This window comes from Ovis aries, chromosome 8, assembly GCF_016772045.2.
Source record: "Ovis aries strain OAR_USU_Benz2616 breed Rambouillet chromosome 8, ARS-UI_Ramb_v3.0, whole genome shotgun sequence".
Lineage (NCBI taxonomy): Eukaryota > Metazoa > Chordata > Mammalia > Artiodactyla > Bovidae > Ovis > Ovis aries.
Genome location: NC_056061.1, coordinates 55,369,614 through 55,389,154, shown reverse-complemented (window position 1 = coordinate 55,389,154; position 19,541 = coordinate 55,369,614). Strand labels below are relative to the sequence as shown.

At 39.4% G+C, this 19,541-nt stretch overlaps 1 protein-coding gene and 1 long non-coding RNA gene across 3 annotated transcripts in view; one reads left to right on the top strand and one right to left on the bottom strand.

The window, feature by feature from the left end:
- ARHGAP18 (Rho GTPase activating protein 18) overlaps nt 1-19,541 on the top strand; it is a 201,694-nt gene that overhangs the window by 10,398 nt on the left and 171,755 nt on the right. The gene's annotated exons all lie outside the window — the stretch shown is intronic.
- LOC132660246 (uncharacterized) overlaps nt 6,527-19,541 on the bottom strand; it is a 52,113-nt gene continuing 39,098 nt past the window's right edge. Inside the window, exon 6 of the long non-coding RNA XR_009601637.1 lies at nt 6,527-15,564. This is a non-coding gene — a long non-coding RNA (uncharacterized LOC132660246). The remainder of the gene's footprint in view (nt 15,565-19,541) is intronic.

The following is a 19,541-nucleotide window of genomic DNA, read 5'->3' as shown; positions in this document are numbered from 1 at the left end:
CATGAAGCCATGAAAGTCACTTGGTTACGCCTAAGTCAGCTCTACAAAGGGGGCTTTTATTTGTAAGGACTCATAGTTACAGCTTCTAGAAGGCAACAGTAGCATCCAGGAAAAACCCAAAGTAGTAAAAGATGTTAATTCATTACTCTCTGTTGTTTTTACTTGAGCACAATCATTAGAAGAGTCAGAGCTAGTTATTCAACTAGAAAAATTCACTGAAATAGAGACTCTTTCTTAACTTTTTGAATTTCATTTCTCAAGTGGGAATGTTCTAGATTTCTCTTTTATACATAAGCAGGGCCAGTGTTGTGAGCATTGCTGAGGGCTCTCCTTGTTTTGAGAGCAAAACAAAGTACTTCTTGTTGCTTTTTGTCTTGCTCATAGGAATGTTGTTTAGGTCAGTGGGTTTCCAAAATGAACATGCTTTGCCCACGCTCAGATGGGCCTTGTGCTGGTTTAATGCTCTGCCGTCACTGTCTTGAAGCACTTAATAAATATTTTCTGAACAAAGGGGCCCATGTTTTTATTTTGCACTGGATCCCATAACTAACACAGTCAGTCCTGGCAACAGGAATAGTATCTTATTCATCTTTTGTTTCCCTGCAAATTTTCAGCATTGTGCTGGACGCACAGATGAGTGAATGAATGAATGAGTGCCCCCTTTATTCCGAGAACAAAACAAAGTTGTTTTTGTTGCTTCCTGCATTGCTGATAGGAATATGGCTTAGATGAATGGGTTCCCAAAGTGAATCTACTACAGATATGGTGAGGTGGGTGGTTGAGTGGTGGGTAGAAGTGGCAGTGAATAAAATTCTTTAAACTTTTAATGAACACAGATTCTCTTCATCTTCCTGGATCAAAATTCCCTGAGAATAAAGGCCAGGAATCTATGCTTTTAAAAAACTCTTCAGGTCCTCTCGTACATGACAGGGACTGTGATCTTCTCTCAGGGAGCTCTGCAAGGCAAGGCCTGTAGCTCTGAATCCAACTGTGGATGTGGGTTTCTGGCTTGTCAAGACTGTCAAGAAAAAGACCTGTTTCAAGGACATCAAGTATAATTTAGAGGACAGTGGGGTATAACCAGGCCAAGAATTAGAGCAACACTCCCAAGCCCAAGATGATCCTGTGTGATAGCTATGGAGCTACCATTTGTCCCATCACTTCTACACCCATTGGAAGGAGTATGAGAGTCTATGAGGTTTATGCTCCCAAAGCATGAGGTGAAGGTTGGCATTACAAATCATGGTGTAGCATAAAGCACCAGCCTGCTACAGCCTGCTGGAAAGTTGAGATCTGCTTCTAAGTAGTGGGCGGAGAGATAAATGAGACAACAACTAACAATAAGGGATAAAAATTATCCAGAAATAGAAAGTAATTTTTCAACTACCTGCATGATTTATTTTTATTACATCAGTTCAGTTCAGTCACTAAGTTGTGTCCGACTTTTTGCAACCCCAGGAACTGTAGCACGCCAGGCCTCCTTGTCCATCACCAACTGCTGGAGTCTACCCAAACCCATGTCCACTGAGTCGGTGATGCCATCCAACCATCTCATCCTCTGTCATCCCCTTCTCCTCCTGCCCTCAATCTTTCCCAGCATCAGGGTCTTTTCAAATGAGTCAGCTCTTCGCATCAGGTGACCAAAGTATTGGAGTTTCAGCTTAAACATCAGTCCTTCCAAAGAATATTCAGGACTGATCTCCTTTAGGATGGACTGGTTGGATCTGCTTGCAGTCCAAAGGACTCTCAAGAGTCTTCTCCAACACCACAGTTCAAAAACATCAATTCTTCGGCGCTTAACTTTCTTTACAGTCCAACTCTCACATCCGTACATGACTACTGGAAAAACCATAGCCTTGACTAGACAGACCTTTGTTGACAAAGTAATGTCTCAGCTTCAATATGCTGTCAAGGTTGGTCATAATTTTCCTTCCAAGGAGTAAGCGTCTTTTAATTTCATGGCTGCAGTCACCATCTGCAGTGATTTTGGAGCCCAAAAAAATAAAGCCAGCCACTGTTTCCCCATCTATTTGCCATGAAGAGATGGGACTGGATGCCATGATCTTCGTTTTCTGAATGTTGAGCTTTGAGCCAACTTTTTCACTCTCCTCTTTCACTTTCGTCAAGAGGCTCTTTAGTTCTTCGCTTTCTGCCATAAGGGTGGTGTCATCTGCATATCTGAGGTTATTGATATTTCTCCTGGCCATCTTGATTCCAGCTTGTGCTTCATGCAGCCCAGCGTGTCTCATGATGTACTCTGCATATAAGTTAAATAAGCAGGGTGACAATATACAGCCTTGACGTAGTCCTTTTCCTATTTGGAACCAGTCTGTTGTTCCATGTCCAGTTCTAACTGTTGCTTCCTGACCTGCATACAGGTTTCTCAAAAGGCAGGTTAGGTGGTCTGGTATTCCTGTTTATTTTAGAAGTTTCCACAGTTCATTGTGATCTACACAGTCAAAGGCTTTGGCATAGTCAATAAAGCACAAATAGATGTTTTTCTGGAACTCTCTTCCTTTTTGCATGATCCAGTGGATGTTGGCAATTTGGTCTCTCATTCTTCTGCCTTTTCTAAATCCACCTTGAACATCTGGAAGTTCATGGTTCACGTATTGCTGAAGCCTGACTTGAAGAATTTTGAACATTACTTTCCTAGTGTGTGAGGAGTGCAATTGTGTGGTAGTTTGAGCATTCTTTGGCATTGCCTTTCTTTGGGATTGGAATGAAAACTGACGTTTTCCAGTCCTGTGGCCACTGCTGCATTTTCCAAATTTGCTGGCATATTGAGAGCAACACTTTCACAGCATCATCTTTTAGGATGTGAAATAGCTCAACTGGGATTCCATCACCTCCACTAGCTTTGTTCGTAGTGATGCTTTCTAAGGCCTACTTGACTTCACATTCCAGGATGTCTGGCTCTAGGTGAGTGATCACACCATCGTGATTATCTTGGTTGTGAAGACCTTTTTTGTACTGTTCTGTGTATTCTTCCCACCTCTTCTTAGTATCTTCTGCTTCTGTCCAAAAATGGTATGGACCTCAATACCTATATCGAGCCCATCTTTGCATGAAATGTTCCCCTGGTACCTCTAATTTTCTTGAAGAGATCTCTAGTCTTTCCCATTCTGTTGTTTTCCTCTATTTCTTTGCACTGATCCAGCATCTATTATGTGTCAGATACTATGTCAGGCACTAGGCTACAGAGGTGGCAAAAAGGGTTAATTCTTGATGTCATGGAACCTGAATTCTGTTGGGGTAAGAGAGACCTTTGCTAAACACGTCAGAGTTATGAGTGCCGTGAAGAGGACGTGATAGTGTGTGTGAAAGGTTATGGACCTCACAGTGGGTGAGCAGGGATGTGAACTCCTCTTCCTTCCATACCAAACGTAGTTGCTACACTAATGTGTAACTTGGCAAGGACTCAGTTCCCTTAGCTTTAGGAACCAAGGTGGAATTCGCCTTCTTGGCCAGGTCATTAAACAGGTTGGTTGTCCAGGACGATTTTGGAGCATTTAGACTGACATTAGTGCTATTATGTCAGTACTATAATAGCAAGTAGCTCCTTTCCAGTTGTTGGATGTGTTAATTGAATGCTAACAGTGAGAGGTTAAACTAACGTTATTGTCTTTGTTTTCCTAATAAATATGTCTGGCTGGCTTAAGGGAGATAAAAACAAAATACTGAGCAGGTGATGTTTTTTGTCTGCTAATACTTAGGTTGACTTTTGGCAGATTTCCCCCTTATTTTATATTTACTGAAATATAGAAATCAAGCCTGGCTAATGAGTAAATGGCTAAAGTGATGACATTTTTAATGTTAAATATTTCATTATAATAAGCTCAGAGAAGAATGTGTAGAATTAAACAAGTGAGTTTTATAATGTATGGAGCATAGGGAAAGAAATGAGGTGGAATTGTGTTTATTGTCTAAACTAAAATACTTCTATGGAAAAGGATCTTTCCAAAAGTTGGCATTTTAAAACAATATGTATTAGAAACACTTAAAATATAGATGCTTTCCTAGTTCTTTCTGAGTAAGAAAATCAACTGTTATATTGAGGCAATCTTTCTTGAAAATTTAGGTTTATTTAAATATCAATTAGCAGTTCTATAAGTGTTATTAGTACTTAGATCAAATAGATGACTTTTATTTTGCTTTAAACTACAGCTAATATTTAAACAGATAAATTTTATAGTACTTGCTATGTGCCAAGTACATATATCAACACATTTAATCCCCACAAAAGAAAAAACCCAGTGAGATAGATATTATCATGACCCCTGTATGACAGATGTTGAAACTTCACCACAGTGGGAAGTCTGAGGTCCCTGGGCTCTGTGTGGAGAAGCTGGGGTTTGAGCCCCACCTACTGGGACTGGGGTCACTACTCTCACCCTTCACATGGGACACGCATCACAGGACAGTTGCTAGTAAGTAGAAAGCAAGAGTACTCCAGTTACTGTACATATCTGTATTTGTTTGGCACAAATAGGTGCTGATCCAACTAAGAATTATTTTTCAGTAGCTAAGTTGTGTCTGACTCTAGGTGACCCCATGGGCTGCAGCATTCCAGGCTTCCCTGCCCTTCACCATCTCCTGGAGTTCGCTCAAATTCACATGCATTGAGTCGGTGATGCCATCCAACCATCCCATCCTCTGTTTCCCCCGTCTCCTCCTGCCTTCATCTTTCCCAGCATCAGGATCTTTTCCAATGATGTGTATGTCTGAGTCCTTTTTTTGTCTACCTGAAACTATCATAACATTGTTGACTGGCTATACTCCAATACAAAATAAAAAGTTAAAAAAAGAGAGTGATCAGATCAAGTGGTCTAAAATACTGAAAACTCTAGAACTTAAATATTTTCACTTCATGAATCTTGTTGGTAAATCTAGGGTAAATCCAGTATCAGGGTCTTTTCCAATGAATCAGCTCTTCACATCAGGTGGCCAAAGTATTGGAGCTGCAGTTTCGGCATCAGTCCTTCCAATGAATATTCAGGACTGATTTCCTTTAGGATGGACTGGTAGGATCTCCTTGCAGTCAACCAAATATTGGCTCCTGAGAATTCCATTGTATAGGACTGTTTGACACAGTATTAAAACTGGCTGCCATTAATTGACTGCTTACATGGATCGTAAACTCTAATAATAGGGACTTACATATTTCTTTTCTTAAAAACAAAACATAACATCCATCTGAGATACAGTGATGGTGATACATATTTTGATGCCCATCTTATAGGTGATGGAACAGAGTCTGAGTGAAGTATGTAGAAAGAAGGAAAGTGAAGTCGCTCAGTCGCGTCCAACTCTTTGCGACCCCATGGACTGTAGCCCACCATGCTCCTCCATCCATGGAATTTTCCAGGCAAAAGTACTCGAGTGGATTACCATTTCCTTCTCCAGGGGATCTTCCTGACCCAGGAATTGAACCCAGGTCTCCCACCTTGTGGGCAGATGCTTTACCATCTGAGCCACTGGGGAAGCCCCAAGTGAAATATGTAACTTTCTCCAAATCACAGCTATTTGTCTGACTCTAAAGCCATTGTATACTTAAGTTTCTGTAATGAATATTGTGTATACCTTAGTTCTATGCCCTAACATCATCTATGTTAGTAAATGATGATGATTATAAGCAGTAAGGGGCTTCCCTTGTGGCTCAGCTAGTAAAGAATTCTCCTGCAGTGTGGGAGACTGGGGCTCGATCCCTGGGTTGGGAAGATCCCCTGGAGAAGGGAAAGACCACCCACTCCAGTATTCTGGCCTGGAGAATTTCATGAGCTGTATAGTCCATGGGGTTGCAAAGAGTTGAACACAACTAAGCAACTTTCACACACACACATGAGCAGTAAATAAAGTCAACAGGGTATTATGGAGAATGTCCCCCCCACTATTCCAGAATAATATATAATCCCATATATAAGGAAATACATTAATTATCTGTACTTTACCTGCAGAAAGCAGTGATTCTGCCTTATTTGAAAAATGAGGCCAGGCCTTTGGGCTGGATGATCTCTTTCCCCAATAAGCCTTTTTATCTTTCCAGCCAGGATGCGAATTTAGCTAAATATTCCCTAAAGTAACACTAGATGGCGCATGAGAACAAAAGAGTTGGGAGCCATTTATAGGATGCATGCAACCCTTTGAATTAGAATAGACTATTTTCTGAAGTGAATCAAATAGATTTCAGGCAACCGATACCTAACCTAAGGAACATCGGACTTGATATTCTGCCGATATAAAACTCTACCTTGTCTCCAATTTGGAGTAGAACCGGGATAAATCTAAGCCCAAAGCCAATTCTTTATTTTCAGCAGAACATTAACCAAACAGATGTCCTGGCATCATTTCTATAAAGTAATTCTGGTCCTACCACAGCAAAATTAAACTGAATATCTGAAAGAGATGATACAGCCATGGAATATTCCTAGGAGCTATATAAAATGAATTTCTGTGCTTTCTTGGACATTGCAATATGTGTTATCAGGAAGTATGTTTGTGACATTATTCAACGCACAAAAACAAATAGCCAAAAAAGGTGCACATTTATTCTCTAGAAGTATTTGTCTTTAGGTCATGCAGCTTCCATAGTTTTGGGCTCTGTTAACTCTGTTTGTCTGTATCTTCAACTATTACTTCAGTTTTTTTTTTTTTTCATTTCTTTTTTGATCATCTGTGCTTTGAGGAATTACAGAGCCTAGTGAGACAGAGTAAAGCAAAAGGTAGAAAACAAAGGAAAGAAATTACGAGGGTGGAGATAAAGGATGAAGTATTCAGATGAGAAGCTCTAATGCAACCCAGGTCAATGTAATTTAATATCATTTTCTGAATGTTTCTGTAAAATAAAAAATAATGGTGGGTAGATTAGTTTAAACCCTGTACTTTCAAATTAAAACCAAAAGTAAAAGGGCCACACTAGCCTATGTTAATTTTAAAAAACAGCTTTTCAGGAGAGAAGATAAATAGCATTCTTAAGGAAATGCCTCATGAGTGTCTTTGCTCTTCACAACTATATAAACTATTCGGAGCTAACCAGTTGATGTAAAGACAGGTCACTTGTTTTGAAACAAGTCAAAGAGTTTATTGTGTGCTTACGGTGTGCTCAGCATTCGCTTGTTTGTGTTATCTCTTTTAATTTTCCCAACAGTTTTGTCAGGAAAAAGGACCATTTATTACCCTCATTTTATGGATGAAAAAACTGAGACTTAAGGGAGTAATAAGCTTAGGGTCTTGTGACTACTGGTGGGAGGAGCCTGGTCTAATTCTTTGAACTGGGTGAGTATGGTCTTCCCTTGAGAAACGTGTGGCATGAAAGCCAGACCTATGCCATATGGTGAATTAATTGAAATATTCTTTAGATATCTTCTCAGTGTTCTCTTCTTTCTCAGTCATACTCCAGGGTCCTCACCTGCTTGCCGCTCTTCCTCACCTCCCATCTCTTTCCCAGAGAAGCTGAAGTCCCATGTGTGTGCTAAGTCGCTTCAGTCGTGTTCAGCTCTTTGCAACCCTATGGGCTGCAGCCCACCAGGTTCCTCTGTCCATGGGATTCTCCCAGCAAGAATACTGGAGTGGGTTGCCGTGCCCTCCTCCAGGGGATCTTTCTGACCCAGGGATCGAACCTGAGTCTCTTGCGTCTTCTGCATTGGCCAGCAGGGGCTTTACCACTCGCACCGCCGGTAAGTCATGAAAGTGAAGTGAAAGTGTAAGTCACTCAGTGGTGTCTGACTCTTTGCCATCTCATGGACTGTAGCCTGCCAGGCTCCTCTGTCCATGGAACTTTCCAGGCAAGAACAGTGGAGTGGGTTGCTAGTCCCCTCTCCAGGGAATCTTCCTGACCCAGGAATTGAACCCAGGTCTCCAGCATTGCAGGCAGATTCTTTACCATCTGAGCCACTAGGGAAGCCATAGGTTACTTTTGAAAAAAAAAAAAAAAAAGCTGTTTCACCAGTGATTGTGATCCCTTGCAGGTAACATGATGCTTGAATTCAGATTCTACTGTTACTAAGCCAGATAGTGTGAAAAACAATTTTTTAAAAAAAATATATTTAGGGGCTGCTTTCTTAGATTTGAACACAGTTCATTTTATTCAGCTCCACAGTTGTATGTAACTCTCATGTATTGGCGATTAACTTAATCTTGATTAATTTTGAGAGGCTGACAGAAATATAAAAAATATCAGGAAGGAAAATATATTTTGCTTAGGCTCCCAAATCACCCATGATATGGCAGCAGAGGCATGTCACCAACATGCTAGACTTGTGTCTAAGAAAGTTATCCATAAAATTAAAGTGTTTTAGTAATTTAGGGGCTGAATGAGTGGAATATTATAATGAAATATGTTATTTTGACACAGCTCAAAAGAGCCTCAGAGAACAGGATGTGGTTCATTGTATGCTAAATCTGCTTTGGGATGAGCTAGGTGAAATCAAGCAAGTCTCTTAACCTCTGTAGTCTCAGAACCTCATCTGTAAGAGGTGAGGTGGGGGGTCTGATGTGCTTAATATCTTGCTAAGCTTTAACTGTCTAGAATTTTTTTTTTTTAGGCTCCACACCTGAAGAGAGTAATCAAAAGTAGGGCATGCAATTTTAATCAAAGCCAAAAATTATTTCAGGACAGTGTTGTTATAATTAATATTCAAAAGTTCTTAGAGATCCTTAGATGAAAGCTCAAAAGGAAAGACGATCATAGCTTAACAAATTCAATGAGTAATTAATTGCAGATGACTAACCGCTCTTCTTCGCCCTTCAGGGGCACAGGAATAGGATAAGCAATAAAAGTGACTCAAATTCTTCCTGGCATGCCAAAAAGAGCCGAAGGAAATTTCTGATGTGATTTAGCTTGCGTGGTCTTCTATCCTTGTTAATTATTGTGAAATAGAATCTGCTTAATATCTAACAGTCCTTCTAACCTCATTTGTAATTCTGAACAGTCTAATAACATCCTTTGTCAACAGTGTCAAATAACCACAAATTTCATTTCACAGAGAATTTGGTAGTACTCCATCTCTCCTACTTCCTCAATTCTTTATTTATTGCGTCTGTATGATCTCACTGTTATGTGGAATCTAAAAAAGATGGAACTCATAGAAACAGACCATATTGGTGGTTGCTAGAGGCAAGGGAAATGGGTGAGGGGGGTCAAAAGGTACAAATTTCTGGCTATAAGATTAAAAAGTCCTACAGCTGTAGTGTGCAGCCTGATACTTAATACTGTATTGTATATCTTAAAGTTGCCAACAGAGTAGGTCTTAAAGGTTCTCATGTTAATAAAAAATTTAAAAAACTATAATAATGTGAGGCAGTGGATGCTATTCTTAACTAATTGTGGTGATCATTTACTGTGTGTGTGTGTATATGTGTGTATATATCTCTCTCTCAAATAATTGTTGTATTCCTCTAGTATAACATATGTCAGTTCCATCTCAATAAAATTGGGGAAGAATTAGCACAGATGTTTGCTCAGTCTTATAACAATGTGATCTTCTCTTTCTAATGGAATGGTGTTGGACAATGACAACAGAATGGAATGGTGCTGGACAATGACCAACTTCTTAGTGCCGATAAAAGTTTAGAGAGGCATTGTCATAGACTGGGTCAGTGGGTCCAAACTGGAAACTGGAATGAGAAGGGTTAAACTGGAAGAGGCCTTAGAAGTTATTTGTTCATTCTTATTTCTTTTTATGTATAAAGAGACTAAAACCAGAGAAGTTAGGCATTTGTTTATGGTCACATGACAGGTTACTGTTAGAGCCAGAACAAGAACCTAGGATTCCTGACACACAAGTTGATAAGTCCACTTCCACACCATGGTGTCTGTCTTTGCAGTAACTAGATATAGAGAAGAAAATTGGAAAGCAGATCATTTGCAAATTAAATTATATCATGTTTCATTACTGCTTTCAAAACCATGAGATTTAAAGATCTGGTTTAGTGCATTACAGCGTGTATAGCATCTGAATAATCTAATTATTGCTTTTAAGAGAAAAGATGTATAGAATTAACCATATTTTCTTCCTTGTGAAAAATAATTGTGTTTTTGGTTGGATTTAGAATACGTGATCTTAACATTAATATTAAATATAGTAATAACTTCTAGTGATGTATTTGTGTGGTGTATGTATGTTTGTGTATAAGTGAAAGTAAAACCAAGTGAATAATTAAGACAGGATGAGGACAGCCATGACGTAAGCCAGGCCGGATCAATGTCAGGACTCTTGCATAAGCCAAAGGCAGCAGTGCTGAGAGGCACTCCCCATTTCTAACTCCAGGTGACTTTAAATAAAATGGGAAGTGGCTTCATTATAGTCTGGTATGAACTCTATGACTTCATGAGGAAGAGTTCTTCTAGCTCATCATTCTTATAACTTGAGTAGATGGAATGAGTTTTTGCAGTGGACTTGTAAGTTGGTGTCAGTCTGCAATAGCGTAAGAATGCTCTGTTTTTATTTCTCAAATCATTCTGGGGACATTAATAGACAGACTGTTCTAGATCCCAACCAAGGTGATGGAACCACTGCAAGGTACATCTAATTTTATGGAATCTACTCTAAAGGTAGATTTTCATTAACTGAGCTATTAGCAAAAATGGAAGATTGGAAAATTCATGTTGTCTTGGACATGTTGTACTTGCTCTCACCTGGAATCCAGGGGGCTTTTTAGATGTGTCTGAATTCCAGTTTTACCACTTATTCTCCATATAGAAACACAGAGGAGTTCAGGAGTTCAGTAACTTCTTTAGGCCTGAATTGCTCCTCCCTTGGAGCAGGTACTTGCAACCCACTCCAGTATTCTTGCCTGAAGAATTTCATGGACAGAGGAGCCTGGTGGGCCACAGTCCATGGGGTGACAAAGAGTAAGACATGATTGAATGATTAACACACACATGAGTTAGATATTAGGTAAAGTACTTGAGGTATACCATAAATGTAAGCCCATCTAATAAATAATTGAATTAGTAGGAGGAAAGAATAGACTGTGTAGAGGGTGGCCTTTTTTCTTTTCTTTTCTTTTCTTTTCTTTTTTTTTTTTTAGCAGTACTGGAATCTAAGGAATGAGATTTATTGGAAAAGGGAAAATGCTAGAAAAAAGTTTTCAAGAATATGTAACTGTTCACTTCTCAAGATCTTTAGAGAATTTGCTAGAACATAGTAAGAAGAGCTGGGTTCTTCACTTGTTCTTCAGTCGTTCAGCCTTGTCCGACACTTTGTGACCCCATAGACTGCAGCATACCAGGCTTCTCTGTCCTTCACCATCTCGCAAAGCTTGCTCAAGTACACTGAGTCAGTGATGCCATCCAACCATCTCATCCTCTGTCGTCCCCTCCTCCTCCTGCCTTCAATCTTTCCCAACATCAGGGCCATTTCCCATGAGTCAGCTCTTAGCATCAGGTGTCCAAATTATTGGAGCTCAGCACCAGCTTTTCCAATGAATATTCAGGGTTCATTTCCTTTAGGATGGACTGGTTGGATCTCCTTGCAGTCCAAGGGACTCTCAAGAGTCTTCTCCAACACCACAGTTCAAAAGCATCAACTCTTCAGTGCTCAGCTTTCTTTATGGTCCAACTCTCACAGCCATACATGACTACTAGAAAAACCGTAGCTTTGACTAGATGCAAAGTAACGTCTCTGCTTTTTAATATGCTGTCTAGGTTTGGCATAGCTTTTCTTCCAAGGAGCAAGTGTCTTTTAATTTCATAGCTGCAATCACCATCTGCAGTGATTTTGGAGCCCAAGAAAATAAAGTCTATCAATGTTTCCATTGTTTCCCTGTCTATTTGCCATGAAGTGATTGGACCAGATGCCATGATCTTCGTTTTTTGAATGTTGAGTTTTAATCCAGTTTTTTTCACTCTCATATTCACCTTCATCAAGAGGCTCTTCACTTTCTGCCGTAAGGGTGGTGTCATCTGCATATCTGAGGTTATTGGAGTTTCTCCCAACAATCTTGATTCCAGCTTGTGCTTCAATCCAGCCCAGCATTTTGCATGATGTACTCTACATAAAAGTTAAATAAGCAGGTGACAGTATACACTGGAGAAGGAAATGGCAAACCACTTCAGTATTCTTGCCTTGAGAACTCCATGAACAGCATGAAAAGGCAAAAAGATAGGACACTGAAAGATGAACTCCCCAGGTGAGTAGGTGCCCAATATGGTACTGGAGATCAGTGGAGAAATAACTCCAGAAAGAATGAAGGGATTGAGCCAAAGCAAAAACAATACCCAGTTGTGGATGTGACTGGTGAGGGAAGTAAAGTCTGATGCTGTAAAGAGCAATATTGCATAGGAACCTGGAATGTTAGGTCTATGAATCAAGGCAAATTGAAAGTGGTTAAACAGGAGATAGCAAGAGTGAACGTCGACATTTTAGGAATCAGCAAACTAAAATGGACTGGAATGGGAAAATTTAACTCAGATAACCATTATATCTACCACTGTGGGTATGAGTCCCTTAGAAGAAATGTAGTAGCCCTCAGAGTCAACAAAAGAGTCCGAAATGCAGTACTTGGATGCAATCTCAAAAATGACAGAATGATCTGTTTGTTTCCAAGGCAAGCCATTCAATATCACAGTAATCCAAGTGTATGCTCTGACCAGTAATGCTGAAGAAGCTGAAGTTGAATGGTTCTATGAAGACCTAAAAGATGTTCTAGAACTAACACTAAAAAAAGATGTCCTTTTCATCATAGGGGATTGTAATGCAAAATTGGAAGTCAAGAAACACTTGGAGTAACAGACAAATTTGGCCTTGGAGTACAGAATGAAGCAGGGCAAAGGCTAACAGAATTTTGCCAAGTAAACACACTTGTCATAGCAAAAACCCTCTTCCAACAACATAAGAGAAGATTCTACACATGGACATCACCAGATGGTCAATACCGAAATCAGATTGATTATATTCTTTGCAGCCAAAGATGAAGAAGCTCTATACAGTCAGCAAAAACAAGACCAGGAGCTGCCTGGCACAGACCATGAGCTCCTTATTGCCAAGTTCAGGCTTAAATTGAAGAAAGTAGGAAAACCACTAGATCATTCAGACATAACCTAAATCAAATTCCTCATGATTATATAGTGGAAGTGAGAAATAGATTCAAAGAATTAAATCTAATAGAGTGCCCGAAGAACTATGGATGAAGGTTTGTGACATTGTACGGGAGGCAAGGATCAAGATCATCCCCAAGAAAAAGAAATGCATAAAGGCAAAACAGTTGTCTGAGGAGACCTTACAAATAGCTGTGGAAAGAAGAAAAGTGAAAGGCAAAGGAGAAAAGGAAAGATATAAGCATCTGAATGCAGAGTTCCAAAGAATAGCAAGTAGAGATAAGAAAGCTATCCTCAGTGATCAATCGAAAGAAATAGAGGAAAACATTAGAATGGGAAAACTAGATATCTCTTCAAGAAAATTAGAGATACCAAGGGAACATTTCATGCAAAGATGGGCTCGATAAAGGACAGAAGTGGTATGGACCTAACAGAAGCAGAAGATATAAAGAAAAGGTGGCAAGAATACACAGAAAACCATACAAAAAAGATCTTCACAACCCAGATAATCACGATTGTGTGATCACTCACCTAGAGCCAGACATCCTGGAGTGTGAAGTCAAATGGGCCTTAGGAAGGATCACTATGAACACAGCTAGTGGAGGTGATGGAATTCCAGTTGAGCTATTTTAAATCCTGAAAGATGATGCTGTGAAAGTGCTGCACTCAACATGCCAGCAAATTTGGAAAACTCAGCAGTGGCCACGGGACTGGAAAAGGTCAGTTTTCATTCCAATCACAAAGAAAGGCAATGCCAAAGAATGTTCAAAGTATAGCACAATTGCACTCACCTCCCACGCTAGCAAAGTAATATCCCAAATTCTCCAGGCCAGGCTTCAACAGTACATGAACCATTAAATTCCAGATGTTCAAGGTGGATTTAGAAAAGGCAGAGGAACCAGAGATCAAATTGCCAATATCCGTTGGATCATCAAAAAAGCATGAGAGTTCCAGAAAAACATCTACTTCTGCTTTATTGACTATGCCAAAACCTTGGTGTGAATCACAACAAACTATGGAAATTCTTAAAAGAGATGAGAATACCAGACCTGCCTCCTGAGAAATCTGTATGTGGGCCAAGAAGCAAAAGTTAGAACTAGACATGGAACAACAGACTGGTTCTATCTCGGGAAAGGAGTACATCAAGGCTGTATATTGTCACCCTGCTTATTTAACTTATATGCAGAGTACATCATGCGAAATACTGAGCTAGATGAAGCACAAAGTGGAATCATGATGGCTGGGAGAAGTATCAATAACCTCAGATATGAAGATGACACCACACTTATGGCAGAAACTGAAGAAGAACTAAAGAGCCTCTTGATGAAAGTCAAAGAGCAGAGTGAAAAAGTTGGCTTAAAGCTCAACATTCAGAAAACTAAGATAATGACATCTGGTTCCATCACTTCATGGCAAATAGTGGGGAAACAGTGGCAACACTGACATACTTTATTTTGGGGGGATTTTGGACTTTATTTTTTGGGGCTCCAAAATTCCTACAGATGGTGACTGCAGCCATGAAATTAAATGACACTTGCTCCTCGGAAGAAAAGTTATGACCAACTTAGACAGCATATTAAGAAGCAGAGACATTACTTGGCCAACAGAAGTCTGTCTTATCAAAGCTATGGTTTTTCCAGTAGTCAAGTAGCGATGTGAGAGTTGGACTAAAAAGAAAGTTGAGCACTGAAGAACTGATGCTTTTGAACTGTGGTGTTGGAGAAGACTTTTGAGACCATCCTAAAGGAATGGTCTCAACTGGTCCATCCTAAGGGAAATCAGTCCTGAATATTCATTGGAAGGACTGATGCTGAAGCTGAAACTCCAATACTTTGGCCAGTTGATGCAAAGAACTGACTCATTTGAAAAGATTCTGATCCTGGGAAAGATTGAAGGTAGGAGGAGAAGGGGGCTCAGAGGATAAGATGGTTGGATGGCATCACCAACTCGATGGACATGAGTTTGAGTAAACTCCGGGAGTTGGTGATGGACAGGAAGGCCTGGTGTGCTGAAGTCCATGGGGTCGCAAAGAGTCAAACACGACTGAGCAACTGAACTGAAACTGACAATATAAAGCCTTAACATACTCCTTTCCCAATTTGAAACCAGTTTGTTGTTCCATGTCTGGGTTTAACTGTTGCTCCTTGACCTGCATACAGGTTTCCTAGGAGGCAGGTAAGGTGATCTGTTATTCCGTCCTCTTCTCTGGTTTCATATTTAGTCACTTAGTTGTGTCTGACTCTGTGACCCCTTTGGCTGCAACCTGCCAGGCTCCTCTGTCCATGGGATTTTCCAGGCAAGAATACTGGAATGGGTTGCCATTTTCTCCTCCAGGGGATCATCCCAACTCAGGGATCAAACCTGAGTCTCCTGTGTCTCCTGCATTGCAGGCAGATTCTTTGCCAACTGAGCCATCAGGGAAGTCTCGGGTTCCAGATCGTGTTGAAGTATTGTTTGCAATATAGCAGAGTCATCATTTCTTTTTAAAGAATTTGTTCCCCATGAAGTTCTTCCTTTTAAGCAGTCTTTAAAAAAAAAAAAAACAATTAAGATTTCCTTAGGATTTTTTCCCTTGTACAGAGACTATAACATTGGAATTTAAAGTCTCCTAACCCTTGCAATTAACATCTTCTGATCTGATGCTCCCTATCTATTGCGAAGCCAAAGGCTAATTCATTGCACATACAAATAAACTATAACCTGTGACAAACACTGCTTGAATGAAGCACTGGCCCAGAGATAAGTATTGAAAGTCCTCCAGTAGGCAGACTGACTTGGAATTATAAGTAGGCCTATGGGGCATTGATATATAAAAAGTAATTCTAACTTTCTATTAAAATAATGCAAACAAATATGAAGAAAATGTAGAGTGAAGGTCAAGTATTGCCAACTGATAGTTTAAGAGGTTTGAAATCAGCAGATCATTTGGCTCCTTGAAGAATAAAACTTTTGATTATAGAAATTGGGTGGGACATGGGTGGTTCATTGCAGTCTCTCCTCTCTGGTTAAGACCAGATCATCAAGGATCAGAAGTCATTTTCCTACAATGTCTAGTCATTGATTTTTCCTTAAAATTAGTCCCATGGTCTTTTTTTAATAGTAAATCCAAAATGAAACAAAAAGTTGCATTTTTCTTGTGGTTATGTAAAATCCTGCTCACTGTAAAATACTCAAATGTAAAAGAAATGTATGAAAACTAAAATTGCTTCAAAATAACCACCACTGTTTTTTCAATGAGCATCCTTTCATGATTCTTTTTATCCATGATGTTATTTGCTATGTAACTTTTTTACTCATGTACAGTCATTTCTTCCCTCACCTCTCCCCCAGGCCATAACTGCTTTCGAAACAAAATGGTATGAAAACAGGAAACCCATATTTATAACCTGTGCACCTTTCCATGTCTGTCTTTGTGCTTATATAATCATATAAAAACATGGGCATAAAGTATTTTGAGGTGTATTCTTTTATAAAAGATAAAAATCTTGTAATCCTAGAGCTAGAAACCTCTTTGGAGATAAGCATAAAATGCTAGATGTTTATACATTTCCTACTTGCACCCAGTTCAACAGCATTTTTCTTGGAAGGTTGCATTTATAAAAATTTCCCAAGGCATTCCATTTAATTTTCATAGACACAATTCTTTTTGAACTCGTATTTTATTAGTTTGAATGATATGTAATTAAATTACTTAATGAAGATAATAGAACCAATTAGCCTGAATAGCTTCCTAATTCTTAGTAAACATATATAATTCAAATGGTGAGAGAAGAGCTCCCATAGCCCAGACAGAAGCCTACAGGTTTCAAACACTCTGTTTTTACCAGTGGATTATATGCAGGGCTGGGAGAACTATTCTCCCAGCAAGTTTGATTTTTGCTGAAATTATAGAGACTATACATGCTGTTGTGTCTCCCACCATCACTCTCACCCCTGTGATATTATCCAGAGATTGTTTTAAATTTGTGATTATATGAGCAAGGTTTGTTGAGAACAACCAAACACACTTACTTTGCATACTTTAAATAATATACAGTGTTCTTTAAATAACATAATAATCTGATATCAGGAACCAATTTCTCCTCACCTATGTTTTGATGATAAACTTTATTCAATGGATCATATATTATAGCTCTGTTTAATCTCTTGCGTGTTTCATAATTTGCTAACAAGATCCAATCTTTCCTTTGGTATACGTCACTTTCTGAATCAGAGTCCTTATGATCTAGTCTGTGTCTTTGGATGTTGCAAATGGATCTCTTCTCCTACCTCCCAAATTACCCTCAAGCATTACTGTAGAGTACCCTTTATATTTTGTGGATTATCCAGTCTAGAAATTACAATCAGAATGGCAGGCTTCGGGGGTCAGTGTCCAAATTTAGGTCAGCTAGAAGGTAGACTGGTTGGTATCTAAATCTGGCATGTCAGAAGTCAAGTTTGGAGGAATTGGGCTGGGAAGAAGCTGCTGCTGCTAAGTCGCTTCAGTCGTGTCCGACTCTGTGCGACCCCATAGATGGTAGCCCACCAGGCTCCCCTGTTCCTGGGATTCTCCAGGCAAGAACACTGGAGTGGGTTGCCATTTCCTTCTCCAAAGCATGAAAGTGAGAAGTGAAAGTGAAATCGATCAGTCGTGTCCGACTCTTAGCGACCCCATGGACTGCAGCCCACCAGATTCCTCTGTCCATGGGATTTTCCAGGCAAGAGTACTGGAGTAGGGTGCCATTGCCTTCTCCGGGGAAGAAGCTGAAACACTGTCAATTCCAAGAAATCAACAGAGCAGTGAGTCAGAAGTTCGAGTTTAATATCCTGTAGAAGGTAGTCATGGGCCCAAGCAGAGAAAACTGCCCAGTGAGAAGGCTGGAAGATCATTTTAATGAGTCCATGTGTCAGAATTTAAACGCTCAACATTAGTAGTAGATCAGGTTGCAGTGAAAGAATGACATTTTGTGCTTTATTCATTTGGGGGAAATTATGCCTTCATAATCTATGACAGGGCATGGCAAGTCATGCAGAATTGTTTAAATAGATTTTACTTTGTACTCCTGTCCTTAGTCATTTAGTTACCAGCAAAATTTATCTATTTGGTTCAAATCTTTAAAGGAGTAGGAAGCAAGAAACGGAAGTGAGAGGTGTCTTGATGTTCAGTTAATGTCTGTGCAGCTCAGCTGTTTAGTAATTGCTCAGTGGGGTGAAGAAGCAGCAGCTGATGGCTGCCTGGCTCTGCTCACTCACTCTAGATGAACTGGTTTCTTGTAATTTATGATCCTGGATTAACCATCTACAAAAAGTACAGAAAAAAAAAATAGATCCATTGACTTGACGCAACCTATAACAGATTGTGGTGTAAAGATTAAAAGTATAAAAATTCCTGGCCTTAGTTTCAATAAAAGCAAAGTGATAGAAAGTACTAAATTTATTGACTCTTGCCAGTAAATGGATAATACTTTTTACTTTATATTTTCACATTTTACTAACAAAAACAGCAGCTATTAGATATGAACAGAGAAAAAGATAGGATGGTATTTTGTGTTTGTTTTAGAAAGTTATTAATGCTGCTTACCTGCTATGCTGTAACTGTTTCTAGAAAAGTATCTTTTCTACTTTAAGTGAAAGTGTTAGTTGTTCGATCATGTCCAACACTTTGCAACCCTGTGGACTGTAGCCTGCCAGGCTCCTCTGTCCATAGAATTCTCCAGGCAAGAATACTGGAGTGGGTTGCCATTCCCTTCTCCAGGGGATCATCCATACCCAGGGATCAATCCGGGATCTCCCACACTGCAGGCAGATTCTTTACTGTTTGAGCCACCAGGGAAGCCCTTTTCTGTTTTAGATGTCAATATCTTCTTCACTGATTATTTTTCATCCTAGTTACATGTCATTTCACTTATAAAGGAAACCTGGAAAACCTTAGTTAAGTCCATTTAAAAAATGCTTTTTTTTTTTTTTAAAGGGTAACAAAATAAAAGTACCAGAATGTACTGGTCTGTGTATTTTAAGCCATGTGAATGATGGATCAAGTTTAAATGTAGTTGATTTTTCTGCATATCTTATAAATACTAGAGCTTTTGATTGAGAATCTAGAAAAAAAGAAGCAGCTTGCCTATAAAGTTACAACTACAGATTATTCTAAAACAAACCAGAGATGTTGTCCCCTTTGAAGAAAATTTATGGGGAGTAAACGCCTTAGGGATCTGTTATTACAAGCATCTCTCATGGATCAAAGTCCTCCAGGAACCCCTCTACTGGGATATCTTTTGGAATAGGCTTATGAGCCACATAAAAATCTTTCTCACAGACAGTTCTTATGTGGTATTTGAATGTTTTATTGTAAAACCAGTTAACTAACTTTATAGTCACTTGTGAGCTGTAAGCTGTCCCTTGCAATTTAAGTGGTAATAATGGGGGTGTCATTTGCAGCAATTCTTCTCTGTTTTCTCTAATTAAGGGGTGCCTTGTGCTTTAATTTCATAGTAAAAACATGTGTCTTTTATAACTTTTTTCA